At 40.4% G+C, this 23,919-nt stretch overlaps 1 long non-coding RNA gene across 1 annotated transcript; it reads left to right on the top strand.

Moving 5' to 3' along the window:
• The first annotated feature begins 319 nt into the window (after positions 1 to 319).
• Positions 320 to 23,270, top strand: LOC138741663 (uncharacterized). The gene is made up of 3 exons (XR_011343643.1): positions 320 to 456; positions 1,880 to 1,989; positions 23,011 to 23,270. It is a non-coding gene; the product is annotated as an uncharacterized lncRNA (long non-coding RNA).
• The last annotated feature ends 649 nt before the right edge of the window (positions 23,271 to 23,919 follow it).

The following is a 23,919-nucleotide window of genomic DNA, read 5'->3' as shown; positions in this document are numbered from 1 at the left end:
TTCCCAAGGCGTTTGCTGACAGACTTCTCAGAGGCCACAAGTAATTTGGTCTTGAGGATTTAAACAAACATATTGGTCACATACAGATCAGGGTTCTCTTAATAATTGATGCCTGTCTGGAGAAATTGGGTTTTGTTTTGTTATATATGTGATAGCTATAATAGGGAAATTATAAATACTAATTATTCTGACCGCTAATAGCTCCTGCTGGGCTCTGATACATCTTGGCAAAGACACCTATGATCTGTCACAATGCACATTATTGAACTAAAATGTAATAGAGATTGAATGAGACTGTCAAATAAACTAGAAGATAACCTTTTGGAAAGTTTAACTTTCTGTTGGTTTTGTGCCTACCTATCCTTACAAGATCAGTGAAGTCAATGGGGCTTGACAGAAATGTATCTCTGCAGTTCCATAGAAGTTATAATTGGAAGTGAAGGGTTCATCTACAGGGTAAATTTGATTGGTTTTAATATAATTCTGTTAACAGTGAAATTAACAGAAGACGCTAGTTGTTATTTACATAACAAATTGTTAAGGTGCATGACATATAGTTTAAGTTAATGTTATTCAGTGAGCATTCAGTTAAGACATTTCCTATTGTGGTATCAATGGGAAAAACATGGCCACAATGCCAGTTCTGCTGTAATGCCACCCGAGAGCGTGAGGAGTGACAACGCAGTGTTGCTCCGCAGGGTACTACTTCCTGGTTCTAATGACGATGACTCCACTCAGGCTTTAAACAATCTATTAAAGGAGCCAATTGCGTTTTTTTAAATTCTGCAACCATGGGTCTGTGCCCAAGATGGAAGCGCCTGTGCTGGGCAGCGAACCACCAGGGGTTCCAGACTCCAGGGGAGTAGCGGACCGGTGAAGGGCACCAGAAATGAGGAGAACATTCCCCCCCCCCCCTCTCCCCATTGAGAAGGAGAGCAAAAGAGATGACCAACAGTGACTATGGCAGTAAAGCAGTGAGCGGCTCAGCGGCTGCTGGAGCCTGGCTCAGGAGAACCAGGTATCAGAACCGTGATTCGGTAGGATGCTGAGGGCAAGAAGGGCTCCCGAAGGGCCTCAGGTGCTGAAGGTTTCCTGATCGCTTCAGACATTTGGATCTGGAGCTCAGCTTGCCGATGGTTTGAACTGGAGTCTGTTCAGCTGCAGAGGTCGCACGAGTACTGGAGGCGAACCCACAGACAGGCAGTATCTCTGCAGGAACTCTCTTCTGCTTCTTTTTTCTCCTCTTGTTAGGGATGCCAGCCAATGCTCATGGCGATTCTTGGTTTGTCTGACAAAAGTTGAAGTGTATCATGTAGATTACATTTTTTGTGTATTATTATGTGACAATAACAGGAATATTTGTACCTTCCTACCTGTGGCAGATCAGAGGTGTAGGTGTCCTGACTGATACGCTTGGGGCTCCATGTGCAGTTGCAGGGTTGCCATCAAACATAGCAAGATTGAAGCAGTGAAGAAGAAGAAATTCCTCTGTCTTGGCTGCAGGCCTTACCTACCCTCTATTGTCCATGGGTGGGTGCAGGAACAAATTAAGGAAGAAGAGCAAAGTGTTGTGTGACTGAAAGAAGAAAGACAAAAGATCAAAGACAAGATCAGTGAATGGAGTAAGAAATCGGAGGCAGGCATCTTGCAGAAGAATGTATAGTAGATGATGGGGAAATCATGTTCTATATCCAATCAGAAAAAACAGTGTTTTCCTGGACCACGGTGCACACACATATGCACACAATCCATATAAATCACATATAGACATAAAATACAATGTAAAATAAATATATATATTTTGGATTAATTTATTTGTGTCATTCAAAGAAGATCCAAGGTTACAAAAGGATAACGAGTCTGTCACTGTCTTCTGCAGAGTCTGCACTGTGGTAGCCATCCCACCAACAGCCACCATTCTCTTCTCCACGGTTACAGACACCATCTACCGTCACTTTTACAGTCACTGGGACCAGTTTGCTGACAAAGGTAACATTTTCAAGCCACCTTCATCTGCAAGAGCGTGTTGAAACCTGCCAATTATTGTGTGCAAGCTGAGCATGTAAGCTGAGTGGTTTGATTTGAATATCGTAGTGTTGCCATGTAAGTAATTGCACAGGTAATCTCATGAATTGCAAACAGAAATTGTGATTGACGTTGAGGTCTTGTGATAAAGCTGAGAGTGGAGCTGAATCTTGCTGAGATTCCCTAACCTATTTAAACAATTTTACTGAATTATTTAAATATTTAATACAACTCTTGATGTTTTAAATATATTCTACAACATATTTTTAAACTTTATTTGATGTTTTTAAATGTCACTGACCTTGACATTTGGGGAAGGTGTTTTGTCAGGTATACTGGGAGATGGCACTTCCTCACTGGGCTGTTGGATGCCCTACCACAGTTCAGATTATGTACCTGGAATTCAAGAAGCCACAGGCCAGTGAAGTTGGAGATTTGTGACCACATCTAGAGAGTGGAGTTGCACAGGGCAGGTGTTTTAATCAAGGCTCTTTCAAATCCTGCAGACACAATACAATCTTACAGTGAATCCAGATGTCTTACAACAAAAGTGTGTACAATGAACCAATTTAGGTACGTTTAGCAGTATATTTGATGAGAGAAAGGTAACTCATGCATGACCAATGTGCAAGTTTAGCAGCGTATTTGATGGGAAAGAAGGAACCATGCATGAACCAGAGTGGCTTTAGCAGTGTATTTGATGGGTGATGGAATTTCTTGATGTGTTCACCAACCTTGATGTATGAAGCCTTTAAACCTCTCTGGCCATGTATCCAGGGTTTGGGGGCCAAGTCTATCTCTGATTTCTTTGTCCATGTCCTCTCATAATCATAACAAGTCTGGGGGGCTCCTAGTGTTCTCATGCACAAAGAACCTCTCTCTTCCTCTGATGTCTTCAACGACCATGTCACGAACAGTATCAAAGCTTGGATGCCACTCGTATCCTCAGTCTACTGCATCATGAGATAATTTCTAAAGCTTTACAATGTGTTCCATTCAGTTTTTGGAAGCAGCATATCCTTCAAATGAGTTAGGCATAACCTCAATCAGCACCAATTCAGCTCAGCTAATGCTGGGAAGGTTCCTGAACCAATCCCTTTCAAGTTCCCTAATGCAGTGAACTGCACAATGGCTCAAGCTGAATGCAGCAACAGTGGTTACAAGAAGCGTCCACGAATTTCAAGCGGGAATTGCACTGGTTAGTTTAGCACTGCCTCTAAAGCTTGGTGATTCCAGTGCATATTTTCCAGCACAGGCCGAAGGGTTTATTTTAAACAAGCCAACGCCTCACAGCAACAGTCGAAGAAAGTTCTTCTGAATATACTTGAACATTGACATGTTGTAGAAGAATTGATCAAGGCTCTTTCAAATCCATCCTGCAGACCCAGTACAATCTTACAGACACTCCACATGGGGTCCCTGAAATGGGCATGGATATGCTGATGTGGTTTTGTTTTATCTTTTAAATCCAAGTTGTTAACCACGTGTTCATCAGTTGTATAATTCCCAGGAGGGAGACAGTATGAACTATTGTACAGTAGGCACTTTACTGCTAGTGTGGAAAGAAAGAAGGTGCTTGTTTCACTGGCAGCAGGTCAGGTTCGTCTGCACATCATCCTAATAATAAGGTGTACATCAATTTCAATAGGAAGCAACTGAAAGACAGGAGAAGACAGAGATGAAAAGAATGTGAGAGATGTAATGCGACGGTAGAGTGAAACACAAGGGGAGAGTAACTGAAAACTAGAAAGATTTATATTTAAATAGTGATCCTTATAACCTCAGAATATCACATTGTAGTTTTGCAGAACAGTCACTCGTAAAACTTCAGAAATATGGCTCCTACCTTTTGCAGATCAGGGTACTACAATCTGCAATGTGATCTTGTTTGGGTTTTATTTTTATCTGTCACAGCTTGGAAAGTGTATGTGAGTGGTTAAGACAAATTTTGAAGGGAATTCCAGCTCCTTAATTTCATGTCTTGAACTAGTCTTTATTATCATTTCATTCCATTTCACTTGTCTTAGAAAGGAACAACTGATTGAATAGATTTCATCTAGCTGGTGTCCTTGAGAAGTTTTAATTATATATTAGGGCTGGCATTATCACATCATTGCTGTTTGGTTAAAATGTTCACCCAATCCAAATGACCTTTATATATATTTCTATCATTTTGACTGCTTGATGTTGATGATCTAATATATGCCATATTGTTGAAAATATACAAAAAGACAAGATTCACATGGGACTACCAGGCCCTATTCTGCTCGAACTGGGGATGGAGTATTTGAGTAGGCCCTGAAAGCCTCATTTGTCCCAAACAAAGAGAAGCCAGTGAAAATATTGGAAAGAGGGCACCACCTCCCAACCAACTCATCTGTTCTGCTGTTAAGTGTTCCAACATCATCTTTGGAGCAGTCTACAAATTCCACACTGGTCTCAAAAGCCATTTCAGTGCCTGCAGAGGACATCTCAAAGATCCCAAGGTGAAGAAGAAGAAGGAAATGAATAAGAATAAGAAAAGAAAAATATGAAAAAGGAAAAAGAAGAACACAACAATGACAACAAAACAACAAGGGGTATCTCAAGCCTGCCTACTAAGTCCTCTTCTCTATTCCCTCCATATCCATGAGTTTGACTCCAATTAAATCTATAAATTTACTGATGACAGCATCACAATAGGGCCGCATAACAGGTAATGATGAGTCAGAATTCTGGCTATGTGGTACCAGAACAACAATCATTTGAGAAATATTCAGATAGGATCATATCCATCTCTTCAGGCACAAAATATAGACATCTTATTCAAAGTTTAAAGTTAAAATTTATGGTCAGAGTACATACATGACATCACGCACAACCCTGAGCTTCTTTTTCCTGCGAGCCATGCAGAATTTCTACTTATCGTTAGTGCAATAAACTGTACTCAAGATAAGTATACAAAAGAGAGAAATGTAAACAAAGAAGGAAATATAAACAAATTGATTGGCAATACAAAAATAAATATACAATAATATATATTGTGCAAAGTAAGAGATCTTAAATGAGTCTCTGATTGAGTTTGTTGTTTAGGAGTCCAATGATGGAGGGGTAGCAACTGATCCTGAACCTTGTGATACATGTTTTGTGTCACAAGTGCATTTTTCCTGATGGCAGTAGTGGGAACATAGCATATCCTGGGTGATATGAATCCTTTATGATTGCTGCTGCTCTCTGACAGAAGCCTCCCACGTAGAAATTCTCGACGGTGGGGAGATTTTTGCCTCTGATGTACTGGGCTATGTCCACTACCTTTTGAAGGGCTTTCCATTCAAAGGTATCGGTCCCTCCAAACCAGGTCATGATACAGCCAGTCAGCACACTTTCTATAAAAGTTTGCCAAGGTTTCTGATGTCATTCCGAACCTCCACAAATTTCTGAGAAAGTAGAGGCCCTGACAAGCTTTGGGTGTTGGGTCCAGCAAAGGTCCTCCGAAGTAGTGACTCCTAGGAATTTGGATTTGCTCATCCTCTCCACCTCTGTTGTAAACCTCTGGTTTTCCCTTCCTAAAGTCTACAGTCAGCTCCTTGGTTTTAGTGACATTAAGTGTGAGCTTGTTGTTGGCACACCATTCAGCCAAGTTTTCAATCTCCCTCCTGCATGCCTATTTTCATACAACCCATTACCATGGTATCGTCAGCAATTTTGTAGATGGTGAAGTCCGCTGGTGCTCCACTACTGATGGAGATTATTATTTCCCTGAATATTCTTCTGTCTTCATTATACTGTAGGATTTCTTGGATTCTCCTTTATGTTACTTGGGAGAGCCACCGCATATCCCACCTTGCTCTCCTGATTTCCCTCTTAAGTGAACTCCTACTTCCTGGATGTTGCTCAATATTGGTGGGCTGTGATAATATTGTCTTAAAAGTCCCCTCCCCCCCCCCCCCCCCCCACCAACCCGGTTTGAGCTTCTTGCACCAGTGGAATCCGTTAGTGTTCATTAACCCACTGTCAGCTGTTGTGGTAGCGCAGCAGAAAGGCTTAAAATGGAGGTAGGATTCAGGACTCTACTGACATTGGATTGCTCATACAATATGCTTATGGACAAATTCAATGCCTGCGCCATATCAATTGATCACTATATTTTGAGAGTCAGGTTGTGGGGATGAATGAAAGAAGTGATGGTTTGGAACCAAAGAAAAATTGTAAGGTACTTTGAACAAATGAATGAGAGGAACTCGAATTTCCCTCAGTGCACTGGTTGATGCCAACGGTTAAGTCATCGAGGTGCCAGTAGTTATCAACCAATGTGCTGACAGACAACTCTGGGGTGTGAGGCAGGCTTGAGGGGTGGGGGCGCGGGCAGTGAATACAGCTGTGGTATGGCTGTCAGGTTCATGGCCCACACATTGTCGAGACTATTGCATTTCAAAATAACTTGAGGTAATCAGGATGTACTCACACAAAATAAATGCGGAGAATGTTGCCATGGTTATAGCTGCAACCTTTTAGTGTAGACATTTAACATAGTGCCGAGAATGTGAATATTTAATAAGAGTTTCTTGGTTTTGAAGGTAAACGTAAGATTATATTTTTAAGTTCAACTGCACTTTGCTGCCTGTACCATCAAGGTTTATAAAATGTACATACAAAGAAAAATATCCTGTATGCTTTGCTAATCCATTTCCCCATGTCAGGCATAAAAAATCTGAGATACAGAGAGATATAAGACAAAGATGTGGGTAATCATAATGTACAATCATTTATATCAGAATCAGTTAGCATGCCAAGTGATCTGGGATGATGAACCTTTTACCTCAGTTCCATTTGGAAAACCAACTCTGATGCAAATAATTTCATATCAGTACAAACTAGACTTTAAAAGGTAACAATTACTTCTAGTTACTTTATTTGAGGAAAATTTTATACTAGAATCAGGGCAGCATAGTGGGAGTATCAGTTAGCACAACGCCTTTACAGCACCAGCGATCGGATCCGGACCAGGATTCAAGTCCCTCGCTGTCTGTAAGGAGTTTGTACATTCTTCCTGTGTCTGTGTGAGTTTTCTCCGGGGGCTCCAGATTCCTCCCACTGTTCGAAACTTACTGGGGGTATAGGTTAATGGGGTGTAAATTGGGCTCGTGGGCCGAAATGCGCTGTATGTCTTAATTTTTAAAAAAAATTATAATTGCCCATTTGTTTCCAGAGTACAAATAATTTCCCCGCAGTGCTATTGAACATACATAAGATTTCAATGGACTTGGTGGATTTGACCATTAATGTGAAGTTCCCTACATTCACAAGCACCGTTTGCTATTTTTTGCCAAATGCTGCTGTTCTTATCAATTTGAAAAGATAAAATGAAACTCAACCCGGTAAAGAGATCCATGCGTTAGTTAAAGGATGGTTGTGGAAGAAATACTAAGTATACAGGTATGTCATTTTTTAAACTAATACTGGCTTCCTTTAATTATTTCAGAAAAGCAACCATCTGTTTGGTTGGACTTAATTGCAATCAATCTTTCTTTACACTAACTCCAAATGTGATGTAGCGCATGGATAATAGTTTCAAGTTAGGTTTAGATACTTTCATGTCAGGAAGAGCAGCCCATGGCAAGGCATGATTCTTCCCCAGAGATAAATTAACCAAACTTCATTATTCAGCAGCAGATACTTGCAGTTTTCTTGATCTGGCAAGCTGCCATGTGAAGAATTGGCTGGGTTTCCATTCCATTAATTGCAGAGTTGTTGCAGACACCAGCTGTATTTCCTCCCAGTAAAAAAAAATAACATCTTGGGACAATTGTAGGAGAGTCCTCTAAGAACAGCCTTGATGATGGCTCTTCTGGACAAGGTATCCTTGCAAAACTGTACAAATTATTCATCTTTCATGGTTTGAAATTTATGCCTCATATCTCATACTTTCCACACTTTTTAGAAGGAAATATTCACTGAAAATATTTCCCTCAATCTTCACTCTTCATTCCCTTGCAAACTGAGGTCTGGAAGTCATAATTGTTGACAGAAAGAATCCCACAGTTACCCCAAAATTATCACAGTTTAACAAATTATGGTTGACGAAGGAGATTAGATGAATATATAGTGGTTTAGAGAATAAACAGAAGCAAAGATCATTTGGCCCAAAGTTTAGTTTATGTGCAATAAATTGTAATAATAATATCTTGCTACTGTTGCAAACAATATGAAAAAAAAATAGTTTATCATTAAGAGCACTGTCTTTGAGTTTTTAACACCAACAAATAAAATCAAAAGTGATGTTATTTATTTTGATAAGATTAAGACATACACCACATCCCATAGAATGCATAATGCAAATGTGGAGATATCACTTAAAAATAGCAATACAGTTGAATGAATCACAAGCTAAAATTAATGGAAACAATGTACACTGAAAAATCGGGAGATAACGTGATAACGTATTTAGGCTCTTGGTTGGAGCACTCAGTCAACACATGATAAAAATAAAACTGAAGAGCTAATAGATACAGGAAAGATTTGCAAGGATATTATAAAATAACACTCACCCTGAGCTGGCAGTGAATCTTTGGACAGACAAAGTAAATATTAATGGAAGATCAGATAAAAGTGTGTAACATTTGGATGTGATTTAACAAAAAGCATACAAGGAAATTAGGGGTAGGCATTCAAGTGAAACATAAGCACACACACAACAGAGTACATCATAAAAACAGGCTATTCAGCCCACATGTCTGTGCTGAGCATGATGTCCAAATCAAACGAGGACTCTGCTGCTTCTTATACTGAACTCAGAACTCACAACCCGTCTTCAAAATGGGATTTTTCAACAAGCCTGCCAGCTCGCCATTTTGCAGCCTCAACAGCTACTGTAGAACTGGCTTCTCTCTCTCTCTCCAAAAGAGAAATCACCTGTTTGTTTTTTCCTCTCTCTGCTTGTAAAAGACCATATGACTTCTTAGAGAGCTCCAAACGCCAACTTTGAAAGATCTTAACAGCCTCCCTGAACCTGGACTTTATTGACCATACACAATAGATCAGCATTCTTCATTGTTTCTGCAAAGTTAACCGGAGCTTCATCATCCAGCTTCAGCAAAGCTCTTGCATTTTAAATCTATAATACACCCAAAAGTGTTCAGGAAGCAAATTTTCATGGTCCAGTATAATTAGTGAGCATTAACTAGTTCTACCCATTCTAAACCGGGTCACCTTAACTAAGAGAATAGTTATAAGAAGCACCCCAAAAACTCCACCACTTACTTGGCGTACACAGTCAACATTAATGAATTGGGCCAAAGGATCTGTTCCATGCTGAATGACTCTCTGATTATATAGGCGCATGTAGGTCATAGGTAAAACACAGGATTCTGTTGATACTGTGGTTTAGTGAAAAAACACACAAATGCTCGAGAAACTCAGCAGGTCAAACTGTGCCTTTACATCACCAACCTTTCGGGCTTGAGCCCTTCATCAAGGGTCATAGGTTGTCCTCATAGCCTACTGAACTGGAATGAAAGCAATTATTCATGACCTTAAGGATCTGCCAAAAGATAGAGTGGAAATGAAATATAAATGTCTGGAGAAAAAATCCAGTGGACATATATGGAGTAACCAAATAAAGAAGACTGATGATGTATGAGAGGAAACTACTATTTAATACAGTATCAAGGGAACAAGTGCAAGGAAGGACATATCTTTGTAAAAAGGTAGAGTATGGGAAAGCCCTGGAGAGATTCTGATAAGTAATAATGTGTCCACACTATGATAAACACCAAGCTCACCAGCTAAATTGAAAGTTTAAAAATTAATAACATTCATGTTTTATTTTCATTATTCTGCTTGGAAGGCATTGCTAATCATCGCCTGATCCACCAAAAATATTATCAATTCATGTTTAATTGTTAACCATGTATCAACTTTGAAGTTTCATTTGTATTGAGCACCAAATATTACTCTATTCATTTTCCCTGAGTAAACTCACAATGTCTTGAACACTTGCCATTATTTTCAAAGAAGTTCATTTCAAAAGCTGGTGAATTCAACATAAAAGGATTATAAGCAAAACCTATTTGGGAGATAAGTTCACTCAGGAGAAAGAGACCAACAATAAACCATTCCTATTATTGAATAAGATTGTTATAGTTCTAAGTTTTTTTAACAGCAATGCATATCACTTGGAGCTATTTAATAATATAAAATTAATGGATTACTGATCTCCGGTTAATTAAACTACAATTGAACTTAATCTTGGAGGATGAAAAATATTCTTTAGAAGCGATGTATGAAACACTGGACTTGTTTTTTTCCAGTATACTCTCACTATTATTGGATCCAATATCAGCAATAACAAATATTATACGTTCCACCAGAATTTATAGTCCAATTATTCTCCATGACAGGAGCTTCTCTTCTTAACGTTATCCTTTCCTTTCTTCTCTGGTGGACTGAGAGCTGAAATAGAAGACATTCCTTTCTTCTCTGCTGGATTGAGAGCTGAAATAGTTCACCAACCAATTTCCACCTCAAGAATCATTCTTCTGCAACAGTGTAGTTAATGTTAATATATCTCACCTGTGACTATGGACATTTTTATCTCCCATGGTTCCATGCAGAGATCATTACAAAGGAACCCAAGTCTCTACTCACTTATAACCTAATAAGAGAACTAACTAAATAAAATACATTTATATAGAATCTTTCAAATCTTCAGCATGCCGAAAATTAATAACTGATGTTAGAGCTGAAAACACTCAGACATATTCGTGGAGGCTTTATTACATGAACATTAGCACAATTTTCCACATATGGGCATACTGTTTCCATTTGTGTCCAAATGCAGACCATTCTATCTACCCCAAGAGTTCTTATCAGTGATTCTCACCGGAGTTTACATCCCTCCCGATGCCAATTACAAGCAGGCAGTTGCAGAGCTTCACGATGTGGTCAATAAACAAGAGACAGCCCAGCCTGACACACTACAAACTTAATCAGGCTTGTGTCAAGAAAACCCTGCCTAACTACCACCAGCATGTAACCTGCTGTACGACAGATCCAAGCACACTTGATCACTACTACAACAAGATAAGGAAGGCCTACTGTTTTTTTTTTCCTGAGACCGCACTTTGGCAAGTCTGATCACCTGGCTGTTATCCTTCTGCCATCATACAGACAGAGCCTAATAAATAGAGACTCTGGCAGTCAGGACAGCTAGAAGGTGATCACAGGAGACTGAAGAACAGTTATAGGATTTTCTTAAGTCAACGGATTGGGTGGTGTTCAAGGACTCTGCTGAGTATCTGAATGAGTACACTTGGGCTGTCACACAATTTATCAAACCAGCTGTGAATGAGTTTGTCCCCACCAAATCATTCAGGGTTTTCCCCAACCAGAAACCTGGGATGAACAATGGAATCCAGAACCTGCTGAGAGCCAGATCGCAGGGATTTAAATCCAGAGATCCAGATCAGTACAGCAGGTATGACCTACAGAAAGCTATCTCCCTGGTGAAGTGGAGATTCTGGATGAAAATAGAATCACTAAGGGACACCCAACAGCAGTGGCAGGACCTAAATTCCATAACCTGTTATGAAACCAGACGGCAAAGCTTCCCTCCCAGAGGAACTCAATGCCTTCTACGCCCTATTTGATTACAGTAACAGTGAAGAACCATCCCTCCGCACCCCCACATCCCCTGATGATCCCATCCTGTCCGTATCTGAGGATGACGTGCGTGCTGCCTTCAGGAGAGTGAATCTGAGGAAAGCATCTGGCCGGATGGAGTTCCTGGCCGAGTATTAAAAATCTGTGCTGACCACCTTACCAATGTACTCATGGGTATCTTCAATATCTCACTCAAGCAGAGTGTGGTACCCACCTGTTTCCAGCAGGCACCAAATCATACTGGTGCCCAAGAAGGGTGTAGTAACCTGCCATAATGACTATCGACCAGTAGCATTTATGTGTTTTGAAAGGGTAGTGATGGAGGATATCAACTCCTGTCTGACTGGTGACATGGATCCATTCCAATTTGCCTATCATAGAAACAGGTCTATGGCAAATGTCACCTCACTTGCTCCTGGAACACCTTGTAATCCAGTGATCATTGGGGGATCAGAGGTAGAGAGAGTGAGCAAATTTAGGTTCTTGGGAGTCACTATCTCAGAGGATCTCTCCTGGACACAACACAATAACTGCATCATAAAGAAAGCACGTCAGCACTTCTACTACCTCAGGAGTTTGCGGAGGCCTGGTATGACACCAGAAACCCTGACAAATTTCTACAGATGTGTGGTGGAAAGTGTACTGACCAGCTGTATCATGGTCTGATATGGGAACACCAATACCTCTGAGTGTAAAAGGTAGTGGACACAGTCCAGGACATCATAGGCAAAACCCTCCCCACTATTGAGTACATTTACAGGGAACGCTGCCTTCGGAGGCAGCAGAAAAAAAATCAAAGACCCACACCACCCACCACACATTCTGTTCTCTCTGCTGCCAAAAGAGGTATAGGAGCCACAAGACTCACACCACCAGGTTCAGGAACAGCTGCTTCTGAACAACCTCCTACAACAAAGTCAATCAGAGACTCATTTAAGGACTCTTGTGCACTTTATTGATTTTCTTTTTATTTTCTCTGTATTGCACAATTAGTTTGTTTCCATTCATTATCTGTTTACAGTTCTTTGCTTGGTTACCTGTTTTGCGCTGGGTACACTTTATTTTTTGCACTACCAATTAGAGGTAATTCTGCTGCGCCCGCAGGAAAAAGGAATCTCAGGGTTGTATGTAATGCCATGTACATACTCTAACAGTAAATCTGAATCCGAATCATCCAACAAAAGAACGAGGTTATTCCATCTACGGACATTCTGTATTTGATTTGATAGGATAACAGTTACATGATGTGCGTGAACTGTTCCTAATTGTTTATAGTATAACTAGTCTTTTCCAGCAGCTGGGAGAATCCAATATATAAAATCTGTAAATAACATAATATTTTCTAGTTTTTACTGAGTTCTAATTTATTTTTACAGAATCACAATATCACTTACTCTGTCCAGTGAAGTGGAATTATTTTGCAACTCCAATATTTTTACATAACAAAACAAGCTAATGGAACATTGAAGAAAGACCTCTTCATTTAACTCATCAAATGTCTATTTTCCAAAATTACTCATAGCGAATGGTTAAACTTTCATTCCTGGAATCCTTAGACATGTCTGTAGAATTGGCAATGTTGGTCAAACAACTTTAGCTTGAGTGATTGATTTTCTATCTTGGTGCAGTTAGACAAGACTACTGAACCTTGATGATGGGCAATGTAGAGATTTTCTGTCATAGGTTATGCAATATCAATCAAGTTCAGGGGAGTAGAAATTGCCAGTGGGAAAAGATAGATCACAAGGATTCATGTGATAACACATGATAGCATTCTCTATGCAGCAATTCTTTTTTGCTGTCTCAAGACCAGGAAGAAGTAGACCAAAGAAAACATCAGTAGAAGTTGGATGCACTTGAAGAGATACTATGCAGAGCTAAATTCTGTTGATGAGAGCTGTTGGCATCTAGAACATTAACAGTTAATCCAATTCAAGTGTAGAGGCTGTTAACAGATTACTTTTCTGTTCTTTGATGGAAACTGTTTGAAAACCCATGAGCAACTAATATTGTGATCTGGGCTTGGAGAAGTTTTCCATTGGCCTGGAATTTCAGGCACCTGGTTGTCATACACAACTGTACTGTTATGTGGAATAAGATCAGTAACGTTTTTGCAAATATTACGCAGAATGAAACACTGACGTCAGTTATTCTGCTGCCTACATTTGATTCCAATTGCTGCCATTTTTTATCCAAGGACAAGTTCAACAGATAGGTAAGCAAGCATGAGCCGACAGAAGAAAATAGGTGTGTTGATTCATTCCTGTAAATAATCACTCCTGTGTTTATTTATGCTGGGGGTCCTTTCCAGATACCTTCGTGCAGGGTCATCTGATTACATGTTGGACTGAGTTTTTGATCATCAGTCATGTCAGGCTATCTATGTTTTATTAAAGGGTGCAGATCCGTGACCAAAATAATGGACTCTCCTGGTTTTCATCCACACACGAACTTCTTCCTTAGCTACCTTGATGTCTTTACTTGCCAAACATGGCTTAAATTTCAACAGCAGTTGTCCTTGAACACCACTGCTTTAAGACCTCCTTTAGGTAAGAAACCACAAGGTTAGTTCGGGATTCATTCATGAGTCCCAAACGTTCCTCCAGCTTAAGAGTGCAACTCTGCAAATCATTTAAATTCACCTTCTGAAGTGCACAAATCTTTCTCCTTGAAGCAACAATGAAAATCATTCCTTGATGCAGATCCCATAGGATAATATTCTAGCACACATTTTAAATCAAATAAGATATTTATGGATTGGTGAATTAGATGACTTTCAATTCACTAGAAATTAATTATTATTGTTAAATTAGTTGGCAGGTGCCATCTCACTGCCTCTACACAAAGCCCTGGAACACCTGGACAGCAAAGACACATACATCAGGATGCTCTTTATCCACTCCAGTTTGACATTCAACACCATCATCCCCTCAAAACTGAGCAGCGAACTCCAAGACCTGGAGTTCCTACTGTGTAATTAGATTTCCTTACCTCCAGACCACAATCAGTGAGGATTGGTAAGAACATCTCAAGATTCAAGATTCTTTTATTGTCATGTAATAATATAGATGTAATATGACACGAAATTGCCTTTCATCTGCTGTAAGGCAAACAAAGATTTGCCATCAGCAGAAATTGCCCAGCATCCCTTTCAGTCAGAGAAAGAGAAGCAAAAAGAGTCCCTTCAGAGTCTGTGGATTCTTCTGCAGCACTCTCACAGCCTCTGCAGCCACACAGACCAGTCCATACTATCAGCAACCTGAGCTCCAGATCCAAATCTCTGGCCTCCAGTGCCCTTGGCACCCTCTCACATCCTGGTTCCAGTACCTGGTACCTCTTCAGCCAGTCTCGAACCAATCTCCAGCATTCCACAACCTGCGTGGGATCCTCGCCTCAAGTTGCCAACAACTCGCCGCTTGTGTGTTCTTCAGCCACTGAGCCCCAAACTGGTCCACCTCCATGGTCACCGTCACATAGGGTTGTCTCCTCTGCTTCTTCTCAAGCAGGTGGTGGTCTCTTCCACAATCTCTAACAGTACCGCAGCACCACAGGGCTGTATTCTTAACCCCCCCCCCCCGCTCTACTTGCTTTACACCTATGACTGTGTGGCTCGGTATGACATCAACACCCAACACCATCTAAAAATTGGCTGAATATACCACAGTAGTGTTGTATAAAAGGGGGTAATGAGTCAGCCACAAGAGAGAGATTTAAAATCGGCTGAATGGTGCATTAACAACCTTGCACTCAATATCACCAAAACCATGGAACTGATTGTGAACTTTAGGAGGGGAAAACCAGAGTGATTATTGGGCGATCAAAGGTGGACAAGTGAGCTCATTTAAATTCCTGGGAGTCACTAATTCGGCAGATCTTTCCTGGACCCAACACGCGAATGTCATCGTAAAGAAAGCATGTAAATGCCTCTACTTCCTCAGGAGTTTGAGGAGATTTGATATGGCATCAAAAACCTGGGACAACTTCGACAGGTGTTTAGTGGAAAGCGTGCTGACCATCTCCATCACAGCCTAGTATGGGCACCAATACATTTGAAATGAAATCCCTTGAAAAGGTAGTGGACACAGCCCAGGCCATCACTGGTAATACCCTCCCCATACCACGAAAATATACATGGAACTCTGCCATCAGATTGCAGCAGCAATCATCAAGAATCCGCACATGCTCTGTTCTTGCTATTGCCATCAGGAAGAATTTGTAGGTGCCACAGGACTTGTACCACCTGTCTCAAGAACAGTTGCATTGAATATTGAATATTTAATTTCTGAATTGCACAGTCAGTTTGCTTACCCTTCTTTCTTTGTTTACATTTCTCTCTTTTGCATATGTACCTTTTCTTGAGGACAGTTTTTTTGCACTACCAAGATGTAGAAACTCTGCCCGGCCTACAGGAAAAGGAATCTATGTGACATTGCGTACATACTCATACAAGAAATCTGAACTCCTGAACTTTTGAGCATTGATCATTCATTATGTGCACTGCATTTCTGGACTCAAATTGAAATCTTTCTTATACTGCTTGGGACACTCACCCAAATGGCTAATAGCTGATTCTCAAGACATTCTCTCCAGTATAACATGTTGAACAATGCATTCAAAGTCCTGCTGTACACTGCTGTTACACCCTTAAACTTTCTGGGCAATAATATTGATTGACCGAATAGTTTTTGCCAGGATACTCATTTGCTATTTTTGAAGCAATTTCTTGAAATCAATTGAGAAAGCAGATGATTCCACCCACAACAGAGCAGCGATCCCTGCACGCCACGTGGAATTATATCAGCCTCGTTTTCTGAGGTGGACTGAAGCTAACTTCATTTATGCTAAGCAGCCTCAACCCCTATGTATTGAAATTTCAGCTGTTTCCTTGCAATGTTCACCCCACTCACTTCCTTTCCACTGAGCTGCATGTAATTATATTGAATTGAGCAGTAATTTGTCCATTTGCACATTTCAGTCTGAGTACCCAACTTTGACCCATTTGCTTCCATTTGAACAATATTTGCTGAGATTATCAGAATAAATAACTAATATAAATTAGCAACTTATTAATATAAATATTGAACAAAGGGGAACTGACTTCTCAGTCACTCCACAAAGATTTACTTCCATCCCTGACTGTAATTTCTCATCAACAACTTTCAGGTTTCATCCATTCCACTGATTACTCACCCATAGTTTATTTTAACATAAATTGCATTCCTTGCTTTTCATAAGTGTCCTGTGAGAGTTCAGACCAAGTGCAGTAAACGTCATGGCTTCCTATTGTCCATTTGATGCCATGGGTTCTTGAAAAAAATTGTCAAGGAAAATAGGCTGGCAATACCATTCTCTGTTATTTTTTTCACTTTCCACATCAACCCAATGATATTCTGCTGGATGTTTTCTCTGCCTATGCTTGCCCCTTTTTCCAGAAGAATTTTTTGTTGTTGTATTTACTGCTGGCCATAACACTCGTTCTCAGTTCCACGTACATGACTGATCACCACTTGGTGTGCTTCTGACATTTCCTGTAATATTCTCTTGGTTCACCCTTTTCTCTTCACCCTGCATGCTTTATGAATCTTATTTTTCTTTCTTAGTTCATTTCTGATTTTACGGCTGATTCGCTTAGGAGCCTTGCTTTGTGAAAGTACATTTAAGTCAATCTCTCGTAAATACTTTGTGCACCCTTAAAGTTATTCCATTTGTCTTATATTGAAATGCTCATAAACAATTTTTCACATCCAATGTGACCTTTTAAATTCACTGATCTCTTGCAGGGGTCAATCTCAAACCATATCAAATGTAATCACCAAACTCTAGACTTGTCGTAACATAAATTGTCCTGGTCATTTACCATTCCCAAGCTGATAACTGCCTCTTGTGGTTTTTATAAAATAAACTGGCTCTGAAGCAATCATGCATTCACAAAATAATATAGATAAAGGTGGAAATACGCAGGTGACTGCAGATGCTGGAATCTTTGGCAAAACCATCTGCAGGAGGAACTCAGCAGTCAATCAGGAGAAAAAGAATGGTCTTTATCAAGGCAGCTGGTCAAAAGAGAGGAGACAGAGGAGGATGAAAGAGAATTATGGTCCACAGCACATTTGAGAAAACTAAGCACAGAACTGTCGGGGGGTGGGGATGGATGGTGGGGGTGGTGAGGGAAAAAGAGAAAAAAAGCTATTGACGCATTGCAATGATGGTGGAGTGAGAGCAGAATGGAATTGGACTTCCAGAGATCACGCAAGGGGCCAAACTAGGATGGCTGGAAATGGAGCAGGAAACCATGTGGGACAAGATGTCAGCAAAGACAAGTTTTGGGACAGGTCACTGGCCACCATTGTGAGCCTTGGTTTGGACAAGGTTGAAGAGCAGTGGAAACCACAGAAGGGGATCAGTGAGAGAGGGACTCGCAAAACTCCCCACTGAAGGAAGGGCAAAAATGCCTTCAATGTCAGCATGACATGAAGAGACTTCACAGTAGAGCAGTAAACTGACGTGTGATGCACGGCTGCAGCAGTAAGCAGACACAAAACTCGAGAAAGACTGTATGACAGGATTTATTCAGTTAAAAGTCTCTGCTACAGTGGTAGCTGTACTGGTAACTCTGGAGTGACTGCTCAGGAGGGGCAGTTATATCCCGGGCAGTTGATTGACAGCCGGCCGGGTGGAGTTAGGTCTATTCAGGTCACTGATTGACAGCTGGCCAGGTGTGGTCTGTCCTCCGATTATCTTCCTGCAGGTACAGAGATCGCACCCTGCAGTAGGCTAGTGGTGTATCACAGGAGATAGCAAATGCTGGAATCTAAAGCGAAACACAATTTGCTGGAGGAAGTAAAAACAATGTTATATAGCAAAGATAAAGATACATAAACGATGTTTCCGGTTTGAGCATTCATCAAGATATAGAAAAATGGAAAAAAGCGTCAGAACAAAAAGGTAAGGGGGTGGGTTGGGGAGAGAAGCTTGGCCCCAAAGGCAGGAGATAATAGGTGGAGAAGGGAGGGAGGGCACAGCCACAAGCAGGAGAGGAGGGATGGCTAGGCAAATAGAGAGGGAAAGAAGACAGGGAGAAGGGAAGGGAGGGAGAAAGGAGAGTAGGTTAGCAGAAACTGGAGACGTCAATGCCATCCAGCTGGAGGGTGATGTCAAGGAGCTGGAATTCAGCGGGTTGTAAATCGTCAGAGGGAGATAAAGAATGGTTGACATTTCAGAGTCATTTAGAAACAGAGAAAATATTTGGAGAAGGTCAAAGAGAATCAGTTATTACTAAATAACTTGCATTTTCGAAGGACAAACCAAGAAAGGGCATACACAGTAAATGGTAGGGCACTGAAGAGTGCGATAGAAGAGAGGGATCTGAGAATTTAGATACATAGTTCCCTGAAAGTGAAGTTACAGGTAAATAGGGTTGTAAAGAGAGCTTTTGGCATATTGGCATTCATAAATCAAAATATTAAGTATAGGAGTTGGGATGTTACGATAAAGTTGTATGAGAGGCCAAATTTGGAATATTGTGTGCAGTTTTGGTGACATAACTTCAGGAAAGATATCAATAAGATGAAAAAAATTTAGAAAAAGTTTATTAGGATGTTGCCCGGACTTCAGGAACTGAGTTACAGGAAATGGTTAAACAGGTTAGGTTTTTCCCTGGAGGATATAAGAATGAGAGGAAATTTGATGGGGGCATTTAAAATGATGATGGTATAGACAGATAGATATCTTTTTCCACAGAGAATATAGGTTAAGAGTGAAAGGGGAAAGTTTAGGGGAACCTTTTCACACAGAGAGTGGTGGGAGTGTGGAGCGAGCTGCCAGCTTAAGTGGTGAGGACCGGCTCAATTTTAACATTTAAGAAGAATTTGAACAGATACATGGATGGGAGTGATGTGGAGAGCTGTGGATGGTGGAAGTCAGTGGGACTAGGCAGAAGAATAGTTTGGCACAGACTAGAAGGGCCAAAGGGCCTATTTCTGTATGTAATGTTCTGTGGTGCAATTGTCCTAAATATTCTACAGAGAGTTCTTTCTATTTAAAGATTGCAATATGTCTGTTAGGTTTTGCAGTTTTGAAATCAGACTAATTATCAACATGTATTAATTATGCATGCAACCATTTAAATCATTAGAACTGACTCCTTAACTGACTCCACCCTGAGAATATGCATTCTAGCTTAGTGCAGGTACTGTTGAGATCTTAAACTTACTAATAGCAAAAATCAGAACCTTCTTTAGTCTGATAACATATTTTTAGAGGGCTTCTTTACTAATATACAGATGCCCTCAGTGAACTGCATTTAGCCCAGGAGGATAAAACATTTGAAAATCAAGACTTCCAACTCAATACGAAAGCTTGTAGTTTACTGTGATCCTAATATTTTGTATATTTGAAGACCCCCTACACATTTATTAGCACTGAGAGGTACTATCAGCAATGTATTTGCAAAATCCTCCGTATGCACTGGCAGGATAAATTACATTCCAACAGGTCAACATCCCAGCATCAAATCTTGCTTTGATAGGCAGACCATCTTTTAAAAAATTTTTTACTTTAGGGCTATACCATGGTTACAGGCCTTTCCCCCATGAACCTGTGCCACCCAAATGCACCCATGTAACCAATTAATCTACCAGTCTTGTACATCTTTGGAATGGGGAGGAAACTGGAGCACCCAGAAAGAAACCCATGTTTCAAGGCAAAAGTACAAATTCCTTACCGAGAGTGCCATATCCAAACCTGGGTCGCTGGAGTTATGAGAGTGGAGTGTTAACCATTACATTAACCATAACACCCATATATTTTGCATCTTACTCCTGAAAAAAAAAACACAAATTAACTTCCTATCTATTACCTCTAAGATATGGGAATATGTCTCGTATATGCCATTGCAAATTGATTCAAGTCTGGAAATAGGCAACTGTTTACCCACTTGGGTGGAATTAACTTTACATCATTTCTGCATTTGTTAATGCTACATGGTTTCATCTTCCCAAACCAAATTATGTATGTGCTGAGTATTAGTCCATTCAAATAGAGAGACACCCTGACATCGTTGAAGTTGCAGAAGTTAAACAACATTGCAAATTTAATGCAGTCTGCTTTCACGCCACGTAACACCTGGAAAACCTCATCTAACAGTCAGTGATATGCTCAATCAGACCAAGAAGAGTTGGTCATTTGCAAAATAATATGACAGGGAGAAAATAAATTTTGATGCCTGGTGGAGACAAGAAAAGTAAAGCAATAAATGAACTGGAATGTAATAAACAAACCTCGTTATTGAGCCAGCAAAATGAATTCCTCTTAGCATGGACCAGCTCCAGTGAACCGAGTTTCACTACCATCTCACCATTGTATCTTAAAATGGAAATCAAAACAACCTACAGATTACTGATGAGATTGGATTACTAGTGGGGGATTCTTTCTCTAGCATTGGAGCAGAAATGTCAAAGTTTATTGACAATCAACTTAAAGGAAGTATATGATATTCCCTTCTCAATGGAATGGGCTGCTGGAGGAGGTAGTTGAGGAAAGTACTACAGGTTAACCACCCCTTATCTGAAATGCATGGGACCTGAACTATGTTGGATTTTTTGGGATTTTGGAACACCATTTCAAAAATGCACTCATTCACTCAGACTTAAAGACAATGTACATGCATTCACATTACAATACAAAAATTTATATATGCATAATTTAACTGAAGTAGACATACATTGAAAAATCTACACACAATAATGCACTTCCTAAGTTCACTACGACCCGTTCTCCAATCGGGATTTCTCAACTCTATTACATATTGCGTACCCACAGTAGCTTATTGGACCATGGACAAAAAAGATTTTGAATTTTGGATCATTTTGGATTTTGGGTATTCGGATATGGGGTACTCAACCTGTACAACAACATTTAAGAAAAAATGGATAGACAAGGTTAGTTTAGCGAGATATGGGAGGTAGGACTAGTGTGGAGGGGGAGAACGTTTTGGTTGGCAGGGGCAAGTTGTGCTCAAGGGCATGTTTTCACATTGTATGACTCTATAACATTTTAAGTTTAAATTGTTCCATGTCATCAGGAATCTGTTTCCCTTGTGTTTATACAATGACTATTTTATGGAGACTTCCTGTAGGACACAGTATCAATCTAATGACAAAGATTATAACACTATACAGAATCAGGACAATGGAGAGGAAGGGCAATGCGACATTCAATTGACTGAAAACAGTAATGAACCAAAGAATCCATACTTGTAATTAGCCACAGGGAGAGCTGAATAATTGGCAGTGCACAGGTAAAGAGGTGCAAACCTCTTAGGTGTAAAGAGGAGGCAGCGCACCAAGGTGGGTGAGTTATAAATGGGTTGAGAAGGGCAGGGAGAAGTGAGAGGGAACGCGCTAGTCTCAGAGAGGGTGGGCCAACAGGGAAGCCGTAAGGAGCATGGTGATTCGGATTAGTTTGGTGAACTGGGTGCAGAGCCCTGCAGCGTGGAGTTGAGGCACACTTGAGAGGAAAGGGGGTGGGGTTGATGTAAATCGGAAGTGAAAGGACGACAGCAGGCTGGGGCCCAGTGTACCTGGAAGTTGGTGGCCTAATTGTCCGTGTGGGGTGAACTGGCAGCAGGGATGGCTGCTACACAGGTCCAACCAACCAATAGTCATTAGAAGTGGGCCCCGATATTTGTCATGTGACCTCAATGGCTGGGTGAAATGAGAGCAAAAAATTTGGGGCACAGAATTGAGTGAGAGAGAAGAGATAACATGGTGATTCCAGTTGGTTCCAGCCAACCGGGTGCAGACACGTCAGTGTGAAGCTTGAGTGGACTGAAAGAAAGGTGGTAGAATTGGAAAGGGTCCTGGAGCCCAAGTGGATCCGATGGAGTGAAGGCCTCACAGATGACCCAGGAACAGAGTTGGATGGCATGATAGGACAACAAACAAACCACAAAGCAAACTGCAAACAAAGATACACACATTTTAACTTTGAAATGTGATGAATTGTTAATAAGGAAATAACATTTTTCATGTACCAAGAGCCATGAATAATAGTGAGATGAATTGCTAAATAATTTATGCTAGTTTATTGAAGAAAATAATATTTCACAGAGTATGAGGAGAACCTTGTCATTAGAGCTCACTACTGCTTGCATCCAAACAAGGGGTAATTTGAGAGGTCAACGTAAAAGTCTGAATAGATTGACTGTGTGGATAGATGCAATTGTTTGCAAGCATGAAATTGTCTAAAAGGATCTAGACATAAAATTATTTAAGACTATCGAACTTGCATGAATGTGTGGTATCAATGGATTCCATGATTAAAGGGGAAAATATCTTTATAATTAAGGAAGGTTTGTTACGTGGACGAAGCATGAACAGACAGAGATGGCAGAGAAAAGTGAAAGCAAACCATGCTGGACTCCGAGGTGACAGAAACAGAAAGAGGAAGCGTGGTGATGCAGATGATGCAAATTCCAGAGGGCGAAGATCAAGAGGACCTGAAAGGAAGTGGCAGGGTGGCTGCCTAACCATGGCACAGAGAGATGGTCACATGTTGCCTGAGTGGTCAGCATGAGGTGTACCAGGAACATGCACAATAAAATGCAATAAATCACAGTGGAACAGATGAGTCCTCTTTGAAACAAAAATAAGTCTTTTTTTTTTACCTTCACTAACTGGTTCAACAACAAAAAATAGTTGAACGGCAGCTAAAAAGTCAATATATTCGGTGACAATTCGCAAGATAATATTTGCAATTCCCTTTGGAATTTTACAGTGTAAGCACCAGGATGTTCAGGATTCCCAAGGCTGTCTCTGCAAAAGAAGAAAACCCAATCAATATTCTTAACACCCATTTGTTTCTCATCCCTGATGAATTCATAAATACATGAAAACATGATATGGGAGCAGGAATAGGCCAACTGGTCTACCATGCCTGTGCTACCATTCTATATGATTTGGCTGATCTGACGATAGGCCCATGTCCACATATCTACCTTTTCCTCATACCTCTTAATTACCCAACTATGTAAAAATCTATCTAACCTCATCTTAAATATGTTTACTGAGGTAGATTCCACTGCTTCAAAAGGCAGCAAATTCCATGGATTCACCACTCTCTGGGAATAGCAGTTCTCCTGTCTCCATCCTCAGCCTAATACACTGAATCTTGAGGCTATGTCCCATTGTTCTAGTCTCAGCTTCCAGTGGAAACAACTTCCCTGCCTCTACATTATCTATGCATTTCATAATTTTA

Source organism: Narcine bancroftii, chromosome 8 (assembly GCF_036971445.1).
Source record: "Narcine bancroftii isolate sNarBan1 chromosome 8, sNarBan1.hap1, whole genome shotgun sequence".
Lineage (NCBI taxonomy): Eukaryota > Metazoa > Chordata > Chondrichthyes > Torpediniformes > Narcinidae > Narcine > Narcine bancroftii.
The sequence above is the reverse complement of the archived record's forward strand: the minus strand, read 5'-3'. Positions and strand labels throughout refer to the sequence as shown.